The 22,328-nt window shown below is 41.6% G+C and overlaps 1 protein-coding gene across 3 annotated transcripts in view; it reads right to left on the bottom strand.

Annotated features, from left to right (window-relative positions):
• The window catches only part of LOC105007944 (uncharacterized protein C4orf54-like), an 85,086-nt gene that overhangs the window by 46,945 nt on the left and 15,813 nt on the right, over nt 1-22,328 (bottom strand). Inside the window, exons 2-3 of one of the 3 annotated variants that reach the window (XR_002196377.2) lie at nt 22,027-22,117; nt 20,983-21,169 (exon numbers count right to left, since the gene is read on the bottom strand). The exons of 1 other annotated variant lie outside the window; for it this stretch is intronic. The gene's annotated coding sequence lies outside the window, so the exon portion shown is untranslated. Of the gene's footprint in view, nt 1-20,982; nt 21,170-21,360; nt 22,118-22,328 lie in introns of those variants that run through there. One more of the 3 variants, XM_020044558.2, reaches the window with a different exon arrangement.

Genomic DNA, 22,328 nt, shown 5'->3' on the forward strand with positions numbered 1-22,328 from the left:
ACTGTCCCTTATTATAGTGGTTAGAGACACAAGCTATGGAACAACAGGTCCTGCGTTCGACTCCCATGACAGTTATAATACATTATGCCTGAGGTTCAGGACAAACAAAACTATGTTGGCTATAACCTTATTTAGCTACGTAATAGGAAGCCTAAAATAAATATCTGATGGATATTAGGATTTGTTCAGGATAGACAAACAGTTTGCTGCCTACACGATTCTCTCATCTTTTCACTTGACAAAAACATCAGTTATCGTCACCTATATTGATAGATACTCAATGTCATTCACGAATGGCTAATTAGCTGCTAAAACGGACAGTGGAAAAAGAGGATTTGTTCTTTTAGGCTACTACCTTCTTTAGTGACGGGAAGCCTAAAATGAAACAGTTTACTGTAGTGATGGCCAAACAAGGCTTCATTAGCGTTAGTTTAGCAGCAGGATATTATGCTGGCAGCACTCAGATTTTCATTATCACAATAAAAGCCATCATTGAAATTTATAAGGCCTTATAGTTAACAATGTAGTTGTGTACTGATACCCAGCGAATGGTCAGATCTGTGGTGTAGTGTTTAAAGACACAGCCTTTCACGTGGGCGTCCGCCCAATGGCTGGAATCTGCCCAATGCTGCTTGTACTATCTATTGCGGGCTGGCTGAACTAGGCTTGCCTGTTTTCTTGTTTAAATTAACAATCAGTTAGCTTGCTACAGTAGATTATCATACAATGTAGCACACAAAGAACAAATTATTTTGTTTAATATTATTACTGTGTATAATCAACAGATGGCTATGTTGGGTAGATTTTGTCCACAAAAAGATAAGCCTAGCTACTGCAATTTCCACCCTCCTCTGTTTAGTGTACTATGACTAAAATAGTAATTTCTAAAATTAAATGAAATTATAATATTTGTATGCTACAATATTTGTATTGTATGCTTTTTTTAATTGTTGGTGTATTCATTTGATCATTTTTTAGTGCTGAATGGTATGGTTGCTGTATTTTGATTTCCCTATGTTTGTGTTTTAATTTGTTTTTGTTTGTTGACCTCCGTCTTGGCCAAGGCACTCCTATAAAATCATATTTTATATCTCAGTGAGTCCTTTTCCTGGTTAAATACATTTTAAATAAATTTTAAAAACAAATGAATTTGTTCAGTAATACACAAAGTACCGTCATTGTATGCATTTTGATATCCATGACAGTGGTTATTTATATAATATTAAGGAAATATAACCATTAAAATAAATGTACCATGTGTTTCTAGTTTAGAACAGGTCCTCGGCCATCACACTCTGTACTGTTCCGATCTTTTTAACAATTACTGCCTAGGAACAATGTACATAGACATGTTCCAAAACATTTCTGGACCAGGTATCGAAACACATTGTCACTTGATGTTGAACAAAACCTGTGTTAGTTGAGAGTCAAACACTTGACTGTCTAAGGTTTTGAAAGGAAGTGGCAATATCAACAACTCTGAACTGTGTCACTTTGTTTCAAGAGAGAAATGTGTGGGATTACTGAGAGTTGTGAGAGCTCTTATCGTTATAGCGTAGTTATTATTATTGAGTTTCAAAGTGCAAAATGCAGTCCTCCACAGTTCTACGATGCCTGAGTGCACGTGTGGATGCTTTTAAACCCTGACCACTTTTAGCTATCTTTACTTCAGCAGTGGTTTGGCACATAGTGTTGCAGACTTCTAAGCAGTACTACACAATATGGAATTCTGAAGAACTTGTGCATCCTATACCACACTTGCCATCATTCCCCAAAAAATGTAATGCATGCATGGTAAAAAAAATAAAAAACATTTAAAAAAAAATATTTTAAAAAATCAATACGCACACACACACACAAACCATTGCGCCACACAGTATTTTCCAGCAGTAAGAGAAAATGCACAGACACAGATTCTCTATTATATACACACACACACCCATAGGCACTCCCCCCACACAAACACTATCCTCTTTCTCTACAAACAAACAGATATCAATCAATCAAATGTATTTATAAAGCTCTTTTTACAGCAGCAGTTCTCACAAAGTGCTTTTACAAAACACCCCAAGGAGCAAACAACAGTAGTGTTGAATTTCAGTGGCTAGGAAAAACTCCCTGAGAAGGCCAACATTTTGGAAGAAACCTAGAGAGGACCCAGGCTCAGAGGGGTGGCCAGTCCTCATCTGGCTGTGCCGTGTGAACATATTAAGAGTACAAATATTAATATTGTAATTTAAACTTAGTCCAGGTTGGAAGCATGACCAGATGGACAAGGACAGGGACAACACGGGGGGAGGGTGGAGGTGTCAGCACAGTGGCAGCTGAAATCGCCAGGTATCGTCTTGATCTGCAACACAACCAGGAGGACTTTGGCCAGGCACAGCAACGGGTCCTCAGGTGTGGGCCAAGATCTCATGTCCTCCTAGGTTAAAACGGCAGGAGACAGGGAAAATTAGATCTTAGATCTACAGGGATTTATAGTGGATAAGGAAAACTGACCCTACTCCCCCAGCACAATAATATAGCAGCTTAAGACTTTGGGGCTGAGACAGGGTGGGTTCAGTGACACTTTGGTCCTATCCAGGGGAGGCCCCGGACAGGGACCAATAGGCAGGAGATCAATCCATCCACATTGCCAAGCATCAACAAAAGGGACCCCCACCAACCGCAACCACCCTGAAAGAGGGCAGAGTATTGGCAGCAGAGTACAGCCCAATTGCACAAGTGCGCAACAGAGACACAACAACAAGCCAGTGACTCCGCCCCCAAATGGCATTGGAGGGAGGGCATCCCAGTGGCGATGGGAGCCCACCTGGCAAGACAGCAAGGGTGGACAGTATCAAATCTTTCAGGTTACCTCCATGCCCCTGGGCTAGACTACACTTAAACATAAACCATGCTGTAGAGATGAGTATTTAGTAGACACTTCCAAAGTAGCTAATTTTGGGGCTTCTCCATGCTTCATTGAAATATATAACTGTGTGTCATTAGCATAACAGTGAAAATTGACATTGTGATTCCGGATTACATCAACCAGAGGCAGCATATATAGTGGGAACAATAATGGGCCCAGAACCGAGCCTTGAGGAACACCAAAACATACCTTTGACTTGTCAGAGGATATGCCATCCACACATACGAACTGATATCTTTCAGATAAATAAAATTTAAACCAGGCTAGAACATGTCCATGTAGCCCAATATGGGTTTCCAGTCTCTCTAAGAGAAGGGAGTGATCAATAGTGTCAAAAGCAGCACTAAGATCAAGAAGCAACCGGACGGATGCAAAACCTTTGTCTAAGGTCATTAGAAGGTCATTTGTTACCTTCACGAGTGCAGTCTCAGTACTATGATGAGATCTGAAACCGGACTGGAGTATTTCATAAATGTTATTTGTCTTTAGGAAGGCATTAAGTTGTTGAAAAACACATTTTTCTAAGATTTTTGAGAGACTGTAAACAAATAAGAGTAAGGAAAGAAGGTATGATTGTGGCAGTGCGTTGGACCTTAGACATGTTGGATAAAACCCATTGAGTCAATTATGGCTTCAAAGGCTTTTTGAAGAGGGTCATTTGACTTTTCCATATGAATATTGAAATCGCCAGAAATTTGAATACTATCTGCCATGACTACAAGGTTAGACAAGAATTCTGGAAACGCATTGAAGAACCTTGTGTATGGCCCGGGGGGCCTGTAAATAGTAGCTATGTAAAACGATTTTTTCAGCCTGGTTAACTTTCATGAGTAAAACTTCAAAATAACGAAAACCAGTGATGTGTTTAGTAGTACATTTATATTTACTGTCATAAATATTAGCAACACCCACTCCTTTTTGGGATGCACGGGGGATATGATCACTAGTATAGCCAGGAGGAGAGGCCTCATATAGTAGTAAATTAATCAGGCTTTAGCCATGTTTCACACAAGTCAATAACAAATTGCTGGGGATATTAAGCAGTCTGTCTTAGGCAATACATTTCAGCCATCTTCTCCAACTCCCCCCAAACACAGTCTGCTCTCTACACTATCACGCACACATTATTTCCTCTTTCCACACACATACCACACTCTTTATCCCCTCCCTACACACACTCTCTCTTCTCTCACCACACACACAAGTTTTATATTAAAACACACCCTCTCGCCTCACCCCCATACACATTCTGTCTACTGTCCACGCACAAACACACACTTCCCCATACACTCCTCTCCGCACTCTCGTCTCTCCACACTTTCCACAGAAAATCAATTGATTTAAATATTCTAAATGGTATCAAGATCTAACCTATGCCAATATATTCAGTTTGATCATACAGTTACGCCAGAACAAAAGCATGACGATTTTTCTTGATCAGGATCACTTAGAATGATTACATTTGGCATACATGCTCAGGGTTATGAATCATGCTAATGTATGAACTAATGTAAAATTTGGCTGCATCATTGATCAGGAAAAATCATCAATTTGTTGTTCCTATTGGTATTTCTCAACACAAAGTGGTACAATAAGGCCAATAGAAGCTATTTGCTGGAATCTGCCCAGCTTGCAGCTTCATTTATTATTATAATACTTCAAGCATTTTTCAGCCCTTTTCACAAATTACCAGAAATAAAATGGCCCAAAAAGGGTCCATGATAGTAAAGGCCCAAATGCCACACCCTCTCAAGGTGGGGCAGTAACAAGCCTATAAACTGGCCAACTTTGGAAGCTCACCACACCCAGCCCATGCGACCTAGAGTCATGAAAGGTAGTACATATGTTATATAAACCAGGCCAATATGTCAATAACCATGTCTGCTATTGACCAATGAACACATAAGGGGGCGTTGTTTAGCACATATGTGACAGAATTCCTTAACATGGTTTGCAATGGTCCTATTGAAAAATTTGAGTTTGCCGTTTTTTACAATTTATAATCATCCAGATTCAGAGCTTTGCAATGGTATATAATACAACACTGTTTGATACATTTATGGGAAAGATACGCTGCTTTAAAAGTTCATAATCTGCTCTACCTTTTTCTGAGAAAAAAGTATTGAAAGATTTTCACACTAGCCAGAGAGCTGGCTTTGTTTATGCCAATTCAACACAGTTCACACCCTCTTAGGCCCACCCAACTATTTAAGTGTTCCAATTGAGACACTCTGTCCTTGTTATAAACTGTTCTGGTTGGTCTCTAATAAACACATACTATATCAAACCAAATAAAATAAAATGAAAGTTTATTCACATGCACTTGATACATCAGGTATAAACAGTACAGTGAAAGGTAAAGTAGCTTAGCAGCATGATTCATGATACATTGTAACAGCAATTGTATGTGCAGATAGTTTGAGTGCAGTTGGGCAACCACTGAGCCATTTAGCAGTCTTACTGTACTGATGAACTGGGTTGCCCACATCACGCATCAGATCTACAGTAACTCACAAAAGTGAGTACACCCCTCACATTTGTGCAAATATTTGACACTGAAGAAATGACACTTTGCTACAATGTAGTGAGTGTACAGCTTGTACAACGGTGTAAATTTGCTGTCCCCTCAAAATAACACACATCCATTAATATCTAAACCGCTGGCAACAAAGGTGAGTACACCCCTAAGTGAAAATGTCCAAATTGGGCCCAAAGTGTCAGTATTTTGTGTGGCCACCATTATTTTCCAGCACTGCCTTAGACCTCTTGGGCATGGAGTTCACCAGCGCTTAACAGGTTGCCACTGGAGTCTCCTCCATGACGAAATCACTGAGCTTCCATTTTGAATGACAGCCATGCAGACCAATTTGATGCAGTGTGCGTCTGAGCACGTGCACTCAACTTCTTTGGTCGACCATGGCGAGGCCTGTTCTGAGTGGAACCTGTCCTATTAAATCGTTGTATGGTCTTGGCCACCGTGCTGCAGCTCAGTTTCAGGGTCTTAGCAATCTTCTTATAGCCTAGGCCATCTTTATATAGAGCAACAATTCTTTTTTCAGATCCTCAGAGAGTTCTTTGCCATGAGGTGCCATGTTGAACTTCCAGTGACCAGTATGAGGGAGTGTGAGAGCAATAACACCACATTCACACCTGAGACCTTGTAACACCAACGAGTTACATGACGCCCGGGAGGGAAAATCGCTAATTGGGCCCAATTTTGACATTTTCACTTAGGGGTGTACTCACTTTTGTTGCCAGAGGTTTAGACATTAATAGCTGTTATTTTGAGGGGACAGCAAATTTACACTGTTATACAGGCTGTACACTCACTACTTTACATTGTAGCAAAGTGTCATTTCTTCAGTGTTTGCAAATATTTGCAAAAATGTGAGGGGTGTAAATATATGTTTTTCAAGCTGTGTCCAGTCCAGGTGTTGCTTGTACAGACAGGCCATCTCTCAGAATGAGAACATCAGAGTTACACAGCAGCCGGAATTGGGTCCCGAGTGAGTCTGGATTCTGCTTGGCAATAACAACACCAGGTTCCAGAGCATCAAAGCTGTAAAACAGGTAAATAGACAAAATATTGGAAAATTGCATATCATATATAACATTTAGATAATAACAATAAGCTATTACAATTTAATGAAATGATAATTGCCTAAAGTGCCCTGTACTGGTTGATCTGTGGCAGCGGTCTGAATTATTAAGTCAAGGTGTTCTTGCCAATCATAACTTTCCACGAGCCCTGTATCATCCTCCAGTCCAACCAGCTGTGGGATGTTCACCCCTGTCACAGTGCTGTCCTTCACCACACCAGCAATCTCTGACAAAGTGCTGCCTGATATGTCCAAAACAACAGTCTAGACTATGGTGGACTAAGATCCAGACTGAGGTGGAGCTTGTGCTTTGTCCACCAGGCACAATACCACAGCACAAACGTGTTCTTGTTTTGGCAACTGCAGTTGTCACAATTCAGGTCTACATGTGTTTCCCCAACTCCATAGTTGGTGAAGAAATGGTGCACATATTTGAGGACTGCGCTGCTGCCTTTGCTGGATGACTTGCCTTCATTAATCAAGTAGTTCACTTGTTGTATTTCTTCACAGCTGAAACCAAACAAACCAAACTTGGAATTAAAAGAATATGGGACCAGGCTGGTGAGAGTCAGAAGGATAGTGCACCTGCATGTACGTCTTACCTGTTGAGCAAAATCAAAGCTGTAATGCGTGGCGTCCTAGCAACACAATTGCATTATCCTCTGCATAGTTTTTTATGAAGTCCTCAACTTGCTGTACGTCCTCCATGCCAGTTGTGCTTGCCAGTACTATTTTTGGTGGGGGGCAATGTACCATTCTCCTCATGGGACCAATGGAGAAGTCAGATGTTTTTTGCTGATGCTGAAAGAAATTCAAGAGAAAAAGAGAAAGACTAGTCTAGTTAACTGTTAACACGATAAGTGAATGGCTCAATGTAATGTAAACATAACAATAGCTGGACATAATCACACCCTGCACCCCCAAACACCCCTAGCTATCTGCATTGATGGTTGAGCTAGAACCATTTGCATTGATGGTTCACCATACAAGAAATTTTTCAGTTAATTAACTAATTAATTACTAAAGTATAGCAAATAATCAGGTAAAACTAGCTACCCAATGAAGAAGCTAGAAACCAGGAAATGTTAGCAAGCTGGTAAGTAAACTTTGTTTCCTTGCTAGCTAATGTTAACAGTAACATCAGTAGCTATAGCTAGATAATGTAAACGACTTTGACACCTTTCAGAAAATGAACAAAGGAATTAACTGGAACTAGTTAGCAAACATTAGACTTACTCGTATATGAAGGAAAACATCTCTTCCTTTGTGGGTTGTCATTGGTTGGTTGTTTGTTGCTAAGAGAGTACAGAGATCTTGTTGAAGTAGATATTGAGAGTTTATTTGAGGAGTTTTTCTATTTTTGGAGGAAATTTTGAAAATTATTTCCACATTTTTGTTAAGAGGAGTTTGTAGTACAATTGTAACTATAGGATCTTAGTATATTATAAAGCAAAATCATAAAATGTGTGGTTGTTTCAGCACTAGTATAGGTACTAGCTACTGCCTGATACTGCCTGACATCTGTCTTGGAATTATTTTAACCACAAGTATCCCTAGTGTGCGCTGTGTTGAATGAGGTCTCAGAACTCAGTATGTCAGCATGTACAGCCCATTCATCATCTCAGCAAATCATGTCAAGCAGGAAAAAGTCCTGTATTATCTGCTGGTTAAGCAAGTGTTTGAGTTTTACATTTTATTCGTATTTAAACTTTGCATACTAGTTTGTTATTAAGTCACATTGAAAGTTCAAATTTTCAAAAAGGCATTTCTGCATAAAAGATAAAATGTCCCAGAACATATTTTTCTTCTTACAAGGGGCTCTCCTGAAAAGTAGTGACATGTGACACGCCCCATTCCTGAATTCTGTCACATATGCAGCAAGAATGATCGTATTATAATACAACTTGTCAACATCTGTTCACAATCATGAAACGACCAAAAAAGTACATTTTGGTTCAAACTGCTTCAGACGCAACTCCTATAGGACCAAATGACCAATCTTCACTTTACTTGATGTGGCATCTATAATACCTGCCTTCCCTCTGTGGCGTTCAGTGGCACCAGTCTAGTTCCAGATCTGTTTTCCCTTCAGCTCCATTTCACTGCAGGTACTTACTCCTGGCATTTATCACCATCATACATTACTCAACCCATACTATATGAGTATTCACCTCGCTCACCCGTTTCAATTAGATCCAAGGAAAGAAGTACATAACTCCATCTTCTCAAAAGGAACATATTTGCCATTGGGAACCTTTAACAATGTCATCATTTCTGGTGATTATGAATAGGTGAAAAATGTGTCAGATGCTACTCCTATAGTACCAAAGGACCAATATTCATGTAACTTAATATTTGGCACTCATGGAGAAAGCTCGTTCAGTTGCATGAATCAGGCTAGTATGTCAAGAAAAATGGCCATCATTAATCCAAAAAATGTTAAGTGGACAGGAATTTGCATATATTGGCATACAAATCAGACTCAGATAATGAAATTATAATATAATGTAATGTAAAAGAAACGGACACAACAGCATTACAATGAAACATACGCAAGTAAGTTCAGTTTAGCCACAGTGATCTTTGTCACTCACTTAACATGGGACCAATTCTCAGGGTTATGAATATAGCTCATTTCTAAACTTTAGATACATTTATCCATATAGGAAAAAACATGCATCCAGCATTTACTTGCATCTATTAACATATCATTCAGTCTCTCAGTGCAAAACTGTTGCAATAATGTAATATAGTAGTTGTTCAATGCTGCTTGCATGTTTAATTATTATTATCATTCTGTAAAATACTACTATTCTTACACCATTTAACCTAGAAACTTTAAAACATATAAATTGGTCTCGATTAGGATGTTGGCATACAATGTTCTGATATTCTGTTATAATTTTTAAAATATTTAACTTATTTAATAGAACATTTAAAACTATTGATTTGAAGGGGATTTCTTCTGAATTTTAAAGCCTGTTTTTTGTTGAACTAATGTGTTAGTCCTTTTTACGGATGTATATGGGAGTAAAGAATTCCGGATTTAGTGTTGGGCTAATTAGAAAGGTACCAAACCTGGATTTTGCCAAGTAGTAAGAATGCAAGATATGGTGTCGTAAGTAAGAGGGGGACAAGACATAGGTGGACAATTGAAATCAAGAAGTATTTGTAAAATGCATGTGGGCAACCTGCATTTGGGTAAGACCGAAACTGATAAGAGGAATAAACCTATAAGAGGAATAAACCTAACTGATTTAGACCAGATGAACATATTGAACTTATTGATGAAATGTCAGTCATTTTGTGAGATGTTGTAACACTTTCTTACCTATACAAAAATGAGGTTTTCTGAACTGTTCTTCAGACAGACTCTCACTGATCTTGTGTTAGTCTTTCTGTCTCTATTTGTCCAAGACACTACATTCCGTGAGAGCACAGTTAACATATGCAATTGTTTTAAGATTAATTTTGCATAAATCATTAAGTATTTTGATATGGCATTGTAGGACCTATCTACCTTATGATAAATAATTTTACATGACAATGAAACTGCCTTTAGTGTTATTGGCTTTAAGCGTAGATTCTACCTAACTTACCTACGTTTTCCATAAAATGGGGGGAAAATGTAATTTTGTTTAATTATATAGTGCTTTGCCTATTTTTGTATCCAACGATGGGAGATAAGTCTTTTTACATTTTTAGTTTTATTGTTTGGGGAAAAAAATGTCACCGTCATTGTAGCCCCATTTTACCACATCATACTGTGCATATCCTTGCCATTATAGATAAGCCTTTTGTGCCCTAGAGTAAAACCAAAACATTTCCATGTTTAAGAGACTTTATTCATAATATAGAACATATTTTCATTAATTTTAGCATTCATTTCTAAGGAATTTAAGTGCACCTGATGAGGGTGATTTTCCACTGACTCCTTAGCTTAGCTTTTGGTTGATAGCAAAACTAAACAAATCCATGTGTTCCAGAGTATCTTCTGATTCAAATCAAGTTACTTATGAGTATGTAGCTCCACACATTTGGTCATGGAGATTCTCTATGTGACCATACAACCGCCACTAACAGATTTGGCTATATTTAAGACTCCTTTCAACGGATTTGTAACAAACCAGTCAATATTTATAGATGTCTGATTCTGCAACATGGTCTCACTGGAATACATAAACTATTTTATGAAAATCGATGACAGCCAAATGCATAAGATATATTACGTTATGTGAAGTTACGTTAGAGTAATAATCCAGAAAAAAATTGCCATTGGCAGGTTGTATTTTGAACTTGTGTCCTTCAGCTCCGCAGACTACCCATACTCCAAACAGGAAAATGCTGTTAGGGGAGGCAAGCAATGGTGTTACCAAGGTCGCTAATCCCAGTGCTGTGATACCTAACCCTAAAAGAACATTTTTCGATTTACCGCCTTGATCCACAGCCCCACGGATGGAGCGCATAGTGTACAATTCTATAAACATCCAGAACGGTAATCGCAAGAATCAATGCTCTTTTGGGTGTTCTAAGAAGAGCACACTTGAACACTTGTCTCGAACTGGTGAAGTTCAGCTACCCACTACCCTCTGCTCCATACAGGGACATTGTATTTAGAGGGAGGTGTAATGGGAATGTGTAACCAAGGTTGCTCCAGAACGTAATACATGAATTTTCACGTTACAGTTAACGTTAGGTATCACAGCACTAGGGTTAAGTTTGGGTTGCGTTTAGGTATCACAGCACTGATTAGGGTTAAGCTTTGGGGTAAAAAAAGATTCACTTCAAAACATTACAATGTATTAATGTATTGCCCAAAACTGTAGAGCCTTGAATCAAGCCCCAGTAACTCATAGTATAATCTAGTTATTATTATTCTTTAGCACCGCCCACACCGTTTAAGTTTCTCCTTGTCTTCGTACTGCTATTTCTACTCCTATGCCTCTACTCCAACTCCTGCAACTCATCCTACTCTTACTACCCTTCTCCTGGTCCTTCTACATCTCCTGCTTCTCCTCCACTTCCTCCACTAGCATCATCTTACTACTAATCCTATTCCTACGACCAGGGGTGCGGTCAGGGATTTTGGGATCCATGAAAATATATCACATTGGGCCCCACCCAGTAGCGCTGGGGGGATCATTCTTTTCATACAAATAAAAAAAATCCCATGGACCCCCTGCAATCACGCCAACTGACATGTCATTCAACACAATGCTGCTCACCTCCTTCTTCAGTTGGGAGTAGTGCTGATTCAGGGCTATGGGGATGGGCAGACAGGGCTGCTGAACCCAAATCTGTTGGGCCTTGTACCAGGTAGGGGCAGGGACAACTGATTTAGTATCAATAGCTTGCTAGAAGTTTGCCTGCTTTAATTAAATGTTGGCTAAATAAGGAACGAAATTTAAACACCCAGAATTGTCTGTGAAGATATTAATTAACTTATGTTAGGGGAGCAAAAGTAACCTATTTCACTGTGGACTAAGCTGACAGGTTAATTTTCACCACTCACTGACTACAAGTACACCAAACTTACTTTTTATTTTTATTGAGTAACATACTGTCGCCCTTTCTGTTCTCTCTCGTCTTTCTTGTCGTTTCAGGAAACCAGTTTTTTCTTTAGTAAGCTGAGACATAATTGATGCTCCACCGGCACTCTTCCTCACTCGTAATTCACTGCTAGCAAGTACCGTTCCTGCCTGGTTTGGAGACTGGACAAAACCATTTCATGTGGGGAGTTATGCCCTGGATATTGACTTTTTGCCAAGAAACAAAAAAAGAAAATAGGCTGGGTGGAAAGGTTAATAATTTAATGTTTAAATAATTGAATTTCAGTCACGGGCCCTTACAATTGCAGAATTGTCCTAACATTCCCCCCCATATGGCGCCACTGCTGACAATTCTTGCTGACAGCTCCTACAAATATTTGTGTTAAACATCCCACTACTCTTGCTAATATCCCTGCTATTCCTACCCCTATTAATACTGTTCATACCCCTACTCCTATTCTTTCTTTTACTCATCCTCCTCCAACTGCTCCTCCAACACCTGCATCTCCTATTCCTTGCTCCTCCTACTCAATTCTAAATCTTATAAAAATTTCAAACTCCCAAAGATGCTTTTCAAGCCAGCCCCACAATATTCCTTGGGAAATTACTATATAGGTGCTGGTCATATAATTAGAATATCATCAAAAAGTTGATTTATTTCAGTAATTCCTTTCAAAAAGTGAAACTTGTATAATGTATACATTCATTCCACACAGACTGATATATTTCAAATGTTTATTCCTTTTAATTGTGATGATTATAACTGACAACTAATGAAAATCCCAAATTCAGTATCTCAGAAAATTTGAATATTGTGAAACGGCTCAATATTGAAGACACCTGGTACACTCTAATCAGCTAATTAACTCAAAACACCTGCAAAGGCCTTTAAATGTTCTCTCAGTTTAGTTCTGTAGGCTACACAATCATGGGGAAGACTGCTGACTTGACAGCTGTCCAAAAGATGACCATTGACACCTTGCACAAGGAGGACAAGACACAAAAGGGCATTGCTAAAGAGGCTGGCTGTTCAAAAAAGCTCTGTGTCCAAGCACATTAATAAAGAGGTGAAGGGAATGAAAAGATGTGGTAGAAAAAGTGTACAAGCAATAGGGATAACCGCACCCTGGAGAGTATTGTGAAACAAAACCCATTCAAAAATGTGGGGGAGATTCACAAAGAGTGGACTGCAGCTGGAGTCAGTGCTTCAAGAACCACCACGCACAGACGTATGCAAGACATGGGTTTCAGCTGTCGCATTCCTTGTGTCAAGCTACTCTTGAACAAGACACAGCGTCAGAAGCGTCTCGCCTGGGCTAAAGACAAAAAGGACTAGACTGCTGCTGAGTGGTCCAAAGTTATGTTCTCTGATAAATGTGCATTTCCTTTGGAAATCAAAGTCCCAGAGTCTGGAGGAAGAGAGGAGAGGCACAGAATCCACGTTGCTTGAAGTCCAGTGTAATGTTTACACAGTCAGTGATGGTTTGGGGTGCCATGTCATCTGCTGGTGTTGGTCCACTGTGTTTTCTGAGGTCCAAGGTCAACGCAGCCATCTACCAGGAAGTTTTAGAACATTTCATGCTTCCTGCTGCTGACCAACTTTATGGAGATGCAGATTTCATTTTCCAACAGGACTTGGCACCTGCATACTGTGCCAAAGCTACCAGTACCTGGTTTAAGGACCATGGTATCCCTGTTCTTAATTGGCCAGCAAACTCACCTGACCTTAACCCTATAGAAAATCTATGGGGTATTGTGAAGAGGAAGATGCGATACGCCAGACCCAACAATGCAGAAGAGCTGAAGGCCACTATCAGAGCAACCTGGGCTCTCATAACACCTGAGCAGTGCCACAGACTGATCGACTCAATGCCACGCCGCATTGCTGCAGTAATTCAGGCAAAAGGAGCCCCAACCAAGTATTGAGTGCTGTACATGCTCATACTTTTCATGTTCATACTTTTCAGTAGGCCAACACATTTTTTTGTAATGGTCTTAAGTAATATTCACATTTTCAGAGATACTGAATTTGGGATTTTCATTAGTTGTCAGTTATAATCATCACAATTAAAAGAAAAACATTTGAAATATCAGTGTGTGGAATGAATGAATATAATATACAAGTTTCCCTTTTTGAATGGAATTATTGACAAACTTTTTGATGATATTCTAATTATATGACCAGCACCTGTAAAGTTTTTACTAAAGCTATGTAACATGGACAACAATCCATATGGGAAAAATTGACATAATCTAATGTGATTAAGACAAATAAATGACTACATTTCATAACATTAATGTGCATGTATTGTATGTTTTAAATGTTTTCCATGAAACTACTACTGAGATCTTAGTAGCAATGAAATGACCCATTAATCATTAAAATCAGCAAATATATTTAATTTCAAACTTTACACTTCTATTGTATCGGTTCTATATTATGATTATATCAGTAATGCAGATCCCTTCCCCCCCCCCCATCTCTAATTAATACCCGTTCTAGTACTGATACTGCAAAGAGTTATGATACACGGAAAGATTGTTCACATAAAACACATCAAATACTTCTTAAAATGTATTCATGTACAGCCGAAAACCCTAGAGCCTTGAAGCAAGCCACAGTAACTTGTAGATTTCTGTAGCTATGAAATGGCCCATTAATGTCATATCAGCAAAATTATTTATTTTCAAACTTTACACTTCTGTTCAATTATATCAGTAATATGCCAGCAATATATAGTCAGAATGGTTGGGGCAGATTACCTTTGAATTATATTTCCAGCTCTAATTAATACCCATTCTACTTCAAGTCTGCACAATTAAAAGGCAATTTCTACATTAATCTACAATCCCATTTCCAAAAAAGTTGTGACGCTGTGTAAAATGCTAATAAAACCAGAATGCAATTATTGTCATGATTTTCGTGTGGTGTAGTGTTGGGTAAGGAACCAGGCGCAGGCATTTCTCATTGTTCGTGGGGTTTAATAAACAACAAACAAACCGAACACAAACGGAAAACAATAACTAAAGACTGAAACAAGACAAGAACTCTTCAAACAGTACATACATGTACCACTCACCACGAGCCGCGCTGACAATAACAGCAACAATGATCCACAATGTGGGGAGCAGAGGAGAAACATTTAAACACATACAAATTATGTCAATTGGGACCTGGTGTGAAAGATTGGAAACGTGACAGTCCGGGATTTGTTCGTGTGATATGGGAACTGAAGGTGCACGGAACGGTGGCGCTGCTGCTCACCTAACCATGACAATTATGTGTAAATCATTTATCCCTTTAACTGATTACAGTACAAAGACATCATATCAAATGTTGAAACTGAGAAATTGTATTGTTTTTGGAAAAATACATGCCCATTTTGAATTTGAAATTAGCAACACGTTTCATAAAAGTTGGACAGGGGCATGTTTAACACTGTGTTGCATCACCTCTTATAACAGTGCTCTCTGTGAGCTTTTGGGAACTGAGGAGACCAACTGTTGTAGTTTTGAAAGTGAAATGTATTCCCATTGCTGATGGATACAGAATTTCAGCTGCTCAACAGTTCATAATGCACCACATATTTTCAATGGATGACAGGTCTGGACTGCAGGCAGGCCAGTTTACCAGCCAGACTCTTTTATTACAGAGCCATGCTGTTGTCATATGTGCTGAATGTGGTTTGGCATTGTCTTGCTGAAATACGAATGCCTTCCCTGAAAAAGGTGTTGCCTGGATGGCAGCACATGTTGCTCCAAAACCTTTATATACTGTTCAGCATTAATGGTGCCTTCACTGATGTGCAAGACACCCATGCCATATGAACTAATGCCCTCCCATACCATCACAAGTAGATGGTCCCTCTCCTCTTTAGTCCCAAAAAATATTTAAAAGTTTTCCAGTTTGCCTCAGTTCATCTTAAAATGAGCTTGTGCCCAGACGAAAATGGCCCTGTTTCTGGATCTTGTTTATATGTAGTTATTTCTTTGCATGGTAAAGTATTAACTTGCATTTGGGGATGCAGCAACATACTGTGTTCACAGACAATGGTTTTTGGTGTGTTCCTGAGCCCATGAAGTGATGTCCACTACAGAATAGCGTTTTTAATGCTGTGTTGCATGATGGCCCGAAGATCACGGCAATCCAATATTGGTTTTCAGCCTTCTCCCTTGTGTACATACATTTCTCTGGATTCTCTGAATCTTTTAATGATATTATGTATCGTAGATGATGAGGTCCCCAAACCCTTTGAAATTTTACGTTGAGAAATGTTATATTCAGAAATTGTTGCACTATTTGCCTGCGCTGTAACGAGGACGCGCGTGGAAGACGCGCGCCCTCCCCCCGGCATGGTATTCGGTGTGCGTCATCCTTCTAGTCATCCTTCTGGTATTCGGCATGGTATTCGGCCAGCCTTCTAGTCACGCCGCTCCTCCTCCCACGGCACTGTCATGTCTTGTTATTGCACACACCTGGTGTCCATTCCCTAATTAGGTTGCCTATATTAGTTCCCGTGTTTCTGGGCGTCTTTTTGAGGTATTGTTTGTACGTTGTATGTTTTTGGTGTTGTTGAGAGAGTGCGCTATTTTGTATGACCATTTTGCGTTGGTACGCCTTTCTGTTGGATACGTGCAATTACTTTTGAATAGAAACCTATTAATACCAACCTCCCTGTACACTATAGAGATTCCTTTGTACACTATAACAACACTGCTGTGACAGAAGTCAGCAGGGAGCAACTTGCTCCATTAACACCGGGACATTATCGCGTCCCTGGGGGAGGCCATGACCGAGATGGTCCAGGTGAAGCGGCGGTTGGAGGCGAGGCTGCCGCCTGAGCAGACACCACCAGCGCTCAACCCGGCCGAAGTGCCCTGCACTATACAACTGAGACCATACAACTGAGCCTTCCCCAGGGATTCAATGGAGACGCAGCCCAGTGCTCCGGGTTCCTGTTACAGCTGGGGCTGTATTTCGCCTCCCTCAACCCTCACCCGGGGGATAGGGAGAAGGTCTCGGGACTAGGGGCGTGCAGGCCTTCGCCCTGGAGTTCAGGACTGGCGGCAGGGTCGGGCTGGAACGAGAGGGCACTAATAGATCATTTCCGGTGCCATTTACAGCCTGATGTCTGTAGGGAGCTGGCATGCCGGGACGCCATGTTGACGTTTGACCAGCTCGTCGACATGGCGATCCAGCTGGAGAACCTGCTTGCCACCCGTGGACACACCAGGAATGATCTGCCCCCTCCGGCATACCCCGTAGTCAGACCTGAACCCATGGAGGTGGGAGGCGCCGCACATAGGGAGACGGTGCAGCCTAGGGAGTGCTCCTTTTGTGGGAGGAAGGGGCACTCTGCCTCCCACTGTTTCCAGCAGAGAAGGGTTGAGTGGAGGAAGCCTGACAGGTTAGTAGACCACACATACTGTCAGGGCTCGCTTCGACTCACATGACACTTTTGGTGGCCTTCCCCGATTTTCTTGCTAATTCTCAGTGTAAGGCGCTCATAGACTCAGGCGCAGCTGGGAATTTTATGGACAGCGGTTACGCCCAGAGATTGCGGATTCCTCTGGTGCTGTTGCCCAGGCCTAGGTCCATTACGGGCTTGGACAACAAACCTCTGGGTACCGGTCTAGTTGAGAACATCACAGTGCCCCTCACTATGACTATGCAGCACGCCCATACAGAACAGATTGAATTTCACGTCATCCATTCTCCTGTTTTCCCTGTGGTGTTGGGTCTTCTGTGATTGTCGGGACACAACCCAACGATTTCCTGGTCGCGGAAGGGTGTTGACAGGGTGGTCTCAGGGGTGTCAGGAGAGGTGTCTAGGTGTTTCTGTTGGTGCGACCTCGGTGGAAAGTCCAGACAATGTCTCCGCAGTGCACATTCCCCTGGAATATGCCGATTTGGAGCAGGTATTTTCTAAGACCATGGTTAGTCGTTTACCACCAGATCGGTCCGGGGATTGTGTGATAAACCTAAAGGGAGATACTGTGCTGCCTTATTGTCATGTGTATCCCCTGTCACAGGCAATGACAGCAGCGATGGAGACCTATGTGGCCGAATAGTGTTTCTGTCTTTTGTGAATGATGTGTTTAGGGACATGTTGGGGCGCGGAGTAGTGGTTTACATTGACGACATCCTCGTGTATTCCTTACGAGTACTGAGCATGTGTCTCTCGTTCGCAGGGTGCTGAAGCGGTTGTTGGAGCATTGCCTGTACACTAAGACGGAGAAGTGCGCGTTCTTCCAGCGAGCCTTCTCTTTCCTCGGATCACCTGGACAGCCGAGGCAGAAGTCACATTTCGCACCCTTAAGAGAATGTTCACCTCTTCCGCGGTTCTGGCTCACCCCGATCCGTCACTGCCGTTCATACTGGAGGTGGATGCCTCAGAGGTATAGATAGGTGCTGTGTAATCCCAACTGTCAGGTACCCCTCCTAAGTGTCGCCCCTGCACTTTTTACTCACGGAAGCTCAGTGAGGCAGAGCGCAACTATGGCGTCAGTGATAGGGATAGTGATTGGCTGTGTTTTAGCGCCTTGACTGTTTGGAGACATTGGCTCGAGGGAGCAAGACACCCGTTTGTAGTCTGTACCGACCACCGTAACCTGGAGTACATCCGGGCAACGAGAAGACTGAACCCTCGTCAGCCCAGGTGTGCGTGGTTTTTTGCCCGGTTTGATTTCACGCTTTCATACGTGCCGGGTACGAAAAACGCCAAGGCAGACACGCTGTCTCGGTTGTGCGACGCGGGTGGGAGGCGGGTAGATGAAACACTGATTCTGCCCGCCTCGTGTATTGGGGCACCGGTTGTGTGGGCCTCCTCAGTGTCCTGCGGATCGTCAGTACGTTCCGCTGGATGTCCGTGACCGTCTCATCTACTGGGCCCACACGTCCCCTTCCACAGGTCACCCGGGCATAGACTGTACCGTGCGCTGCCTTTCCGATAAGTACTGGTGGCCTGGTCTGGCCAAGGATCTGAGGGCGTACGTGTCCTCCTGTTCGTTATGCGCTCAGTGTAAGGCCCCTAGACACCTTCCGGCAGGTAAGTTACTCCCTTTGCCCGTTCCACAACGACCATGATCTCACTTGTCTGTTGATTTTCTAACCAATCTTCCCCCTCTCTAGGTAATACCACAGTCATGTGAACCAAGACCTGGGGAGGTTCCTGCGGTCTTATTGCCAGGACCGGCCAGGGGAGTGGTCGGAGTTCCTGCCCTGGGCAGAGTATGCCCAGAATTCACTCCGCCACTCCTCTACTTCCTTGACCCCCTTTCAGTGTGTCCTGGGTGACCAGACGTCCTTGGCACCATGGCAGAGCCAGCCCGAGACCGGGGACCGCCAGAAGTCCGCTGCTGACCGCCGGTGTAGCGATGCCCCGGTCTATGCTGTGGACGACCGGGTCTGGCTCTCGACCCGGAACCTCCCTCTCCGCCTGCCCTGCCGGAAGCTGGGGCCGTGGATTGTGGGGCTGTTCAAAGTCCTGGGGAGAGTGAACGAGGTAACCTATAGATTACAACTTCCCCCTGATTACTGGATTAACGCCTCGTTCCATGTGTCTCCCCTCAGGCTGGTGGTGGCTGGTCCCCTCCAGCAGTCTGAGGTGCATCAAGGACATCAAGGACATCAAGGGGGGCCCGGCGTACTCTGTCCGTTCCATCCTCGATTCGAGGCACCGTGGGAGGGGCCTGCAGTACCTGGTGGAGTGGGAGGAGTACGGCCCGGAGGAGTGTTGCTAGGTGCCGGCGGTGGATTTTCTTGATCCGGAGCTCCTCGCCGACTTCCATCGTCGGCGCCCTGATCGACCTGCACGGCATCTTCCGGGTCAGCCTCAGGGCCGGCGGGGGTGCGTTGCCAGAGCCACGCGTCGAGGGGGGGGTACTGTAATGAGGACCCCCGGCATGCGTCATCGCCGGCCTTCTAGTCACGCCGCTCCTCCTCCCACGGCACTGTCATGTCTTGTTATTGCACGCACCTGGTGTCCATTCCCTCATTAGGTTGCCTATATTAGTTCCTGTGTTTCTGGGCGTCTTTGTGTGGTATTGTTCTATGTTTTTGGTGTTGTTGAGAGAGTGCACTATATTGCACGACCATTTTGCGTTGGTACGCCTTTCTGTTGGATACGTGTAGTTAGTTTTGAATAAAAACCTATTAAAACCAACCTCCCTGTGTTTGACTCCTTTGTACACTATAACAACACCGCTGTGACATGCGTAGTCTTTTACAGAGTGATGAATCCCTCACCATCTTTACTTCTGAAAGACTCATCCTCTCTGGGATGCTTTGTTATACCCAATCATGTTCTGATTTGTTGCTAATTAGTTGTGAGATGTTTCTCTATGTTAATTTTTTTAGCACTACACAACTATTCCAGTCTTTTGTTGCCCCGTCCCAACTTTTTTGAAACGTGTCGCTGGCATCAAATTCAAAGTTGGCATTTATTTTTCAAGAAACAATAAAATGTCTCACTCTCAACATTTGATATGTTGTCTTTGTACCATTTTCTTTTGAATATAGGGTTTAAATGATTTGCACAATATTGCATTCTGTTTTTCTTAAAATGGTACTGTGTCCCAACATTTTTGGAAATGGGGTTGAATAACAAATATAACATTATAATATGTATTTCATTGGGTAGTATAAGCATGATTTCATTTATTTCATCATTTATTTGCATCATTGCAAAGGTGCTAGACCATTACAAAGAGTTCATTTGTTATGAATATACAACCCACTTTAATGTAAAACCTGGCTTGGTGAGTGCAGCACATTGTGCTAGGTATTACGTAAGAGCTGGAGGTCGGCACCATTTGCTTTCCACCTCCACCACCTCCCCTTTTTGGAGGGGGACAACCTATAAAAAGTTGACCCCACCCCCACACACATCTGATCTCTCCCAGCAGCTGTCTCCTCTCTCTCCCGGCATCAGCACAACAAATACTTTACATTGCCTGACCTTTCCCTCCCACCAGTCAGAATCCCAGCCATGCCCATGCCACACACACACACACACTCCTCAGCTACCCTGAACCACACACATTCGTTCTGCTACCGTACCAACCAATGAGACCACAACCATCCCAGTGGTGCCGCCATTCCCCTGTGTATGTGTTAGAGAGAGGGAAAAGAGAGACAAAGAAAGAGAGAACAATATAAAAAAAATTATGTAATAATGACAGACGAGTACAGAATGGTTAAAAATTATACCTTGATTGTGAATTTCACATACAGGATACATTTTCCACAGAGGAACCAACATTTGGTTACATTTTCAAAGAGACAAAGCTGATGTAGAATAAAAAATTTTTTAAACACTCAACATTAAAACATTTTTTACATTGTATATACTGTATTAACATAGCTGACATGTAATTTCTGTATCTGTGATTTCCAAATATTTCTTAATAGGACATTGATAGTGTGTGTCCATCTGTTTTTACCAATATAAAGTTCAGATAAGTTGAACTTTTAACAGGCCAACTGACATTGGCAATTAGCATACTCTACAGGAACACGTGACTTGGTCCAAAATTAATCTGTTCTAATTTGGTTTCCGTTCTCAACATTATGGTCTTTCTGTTCCTGAATGCATTTGAGTTAGTATAAGTTGCTAGTTTTTATAAACATATTATTTCATTAGGTTTATTAATGCCTTATTCTATACAATTAAGTTGGCTTATTATTATCAAAGTAATACTTCCATCCCACAACTCTTTCAGCACATCCTGCAAATGTAATTAGATCACTCACCAAGTCTCACATATTACTGAATTAGAAATGGTACATTGAGATTTTGTTCTGTTATATTTTACAACAATGAAACAGAATATTTTATTGAAATAAAAAATTGTTTTATTTTGGAAGATATTTGTTTGAGAAATACAACAATTAAATTTGTTGCTTGGATAACCCCTGTGCTCTGGAAGCTTCCAGTTTACACAGGTGAAATTTCCTTACCACTGGGTTCCACATGTGAACCATTAAAGTTGCTTTCACATTTTCTGGAAATAAAACCCATAGTTGAAGGATCACTGTTCAGGCTGTGAATCTGAAGAGAAAATGAAGAGCAAAAATACCATTCTACAATTTTTTTGTATTACTGATAGTAAATCAAACTCATAGGTAAGTAAAACAGTACAAAATAATATCCACATATTTGGATATGTCAGTAACCACAGTTGGATCCATAATCATGCACTGCATCACGCCATCCAAGCACTGCTAGAAATAAGATCACTCACCACTCAGCTCTCAAAACA

The sequence above is a fragment of the Esox lucius genome, chromosome 25 (genome assembly GCF_011004845.1).
Source record: "Esox lucius isolate fEsoLuc1 chromosome 25, fEsoLuc1.pri, whole genome shotgun sequence".
Lineage (NCBI taxonomy): Eukaryota > Metazoa > Chordata > Actinopteri > Esociformes > Esocidae > Esox > Esox lucius.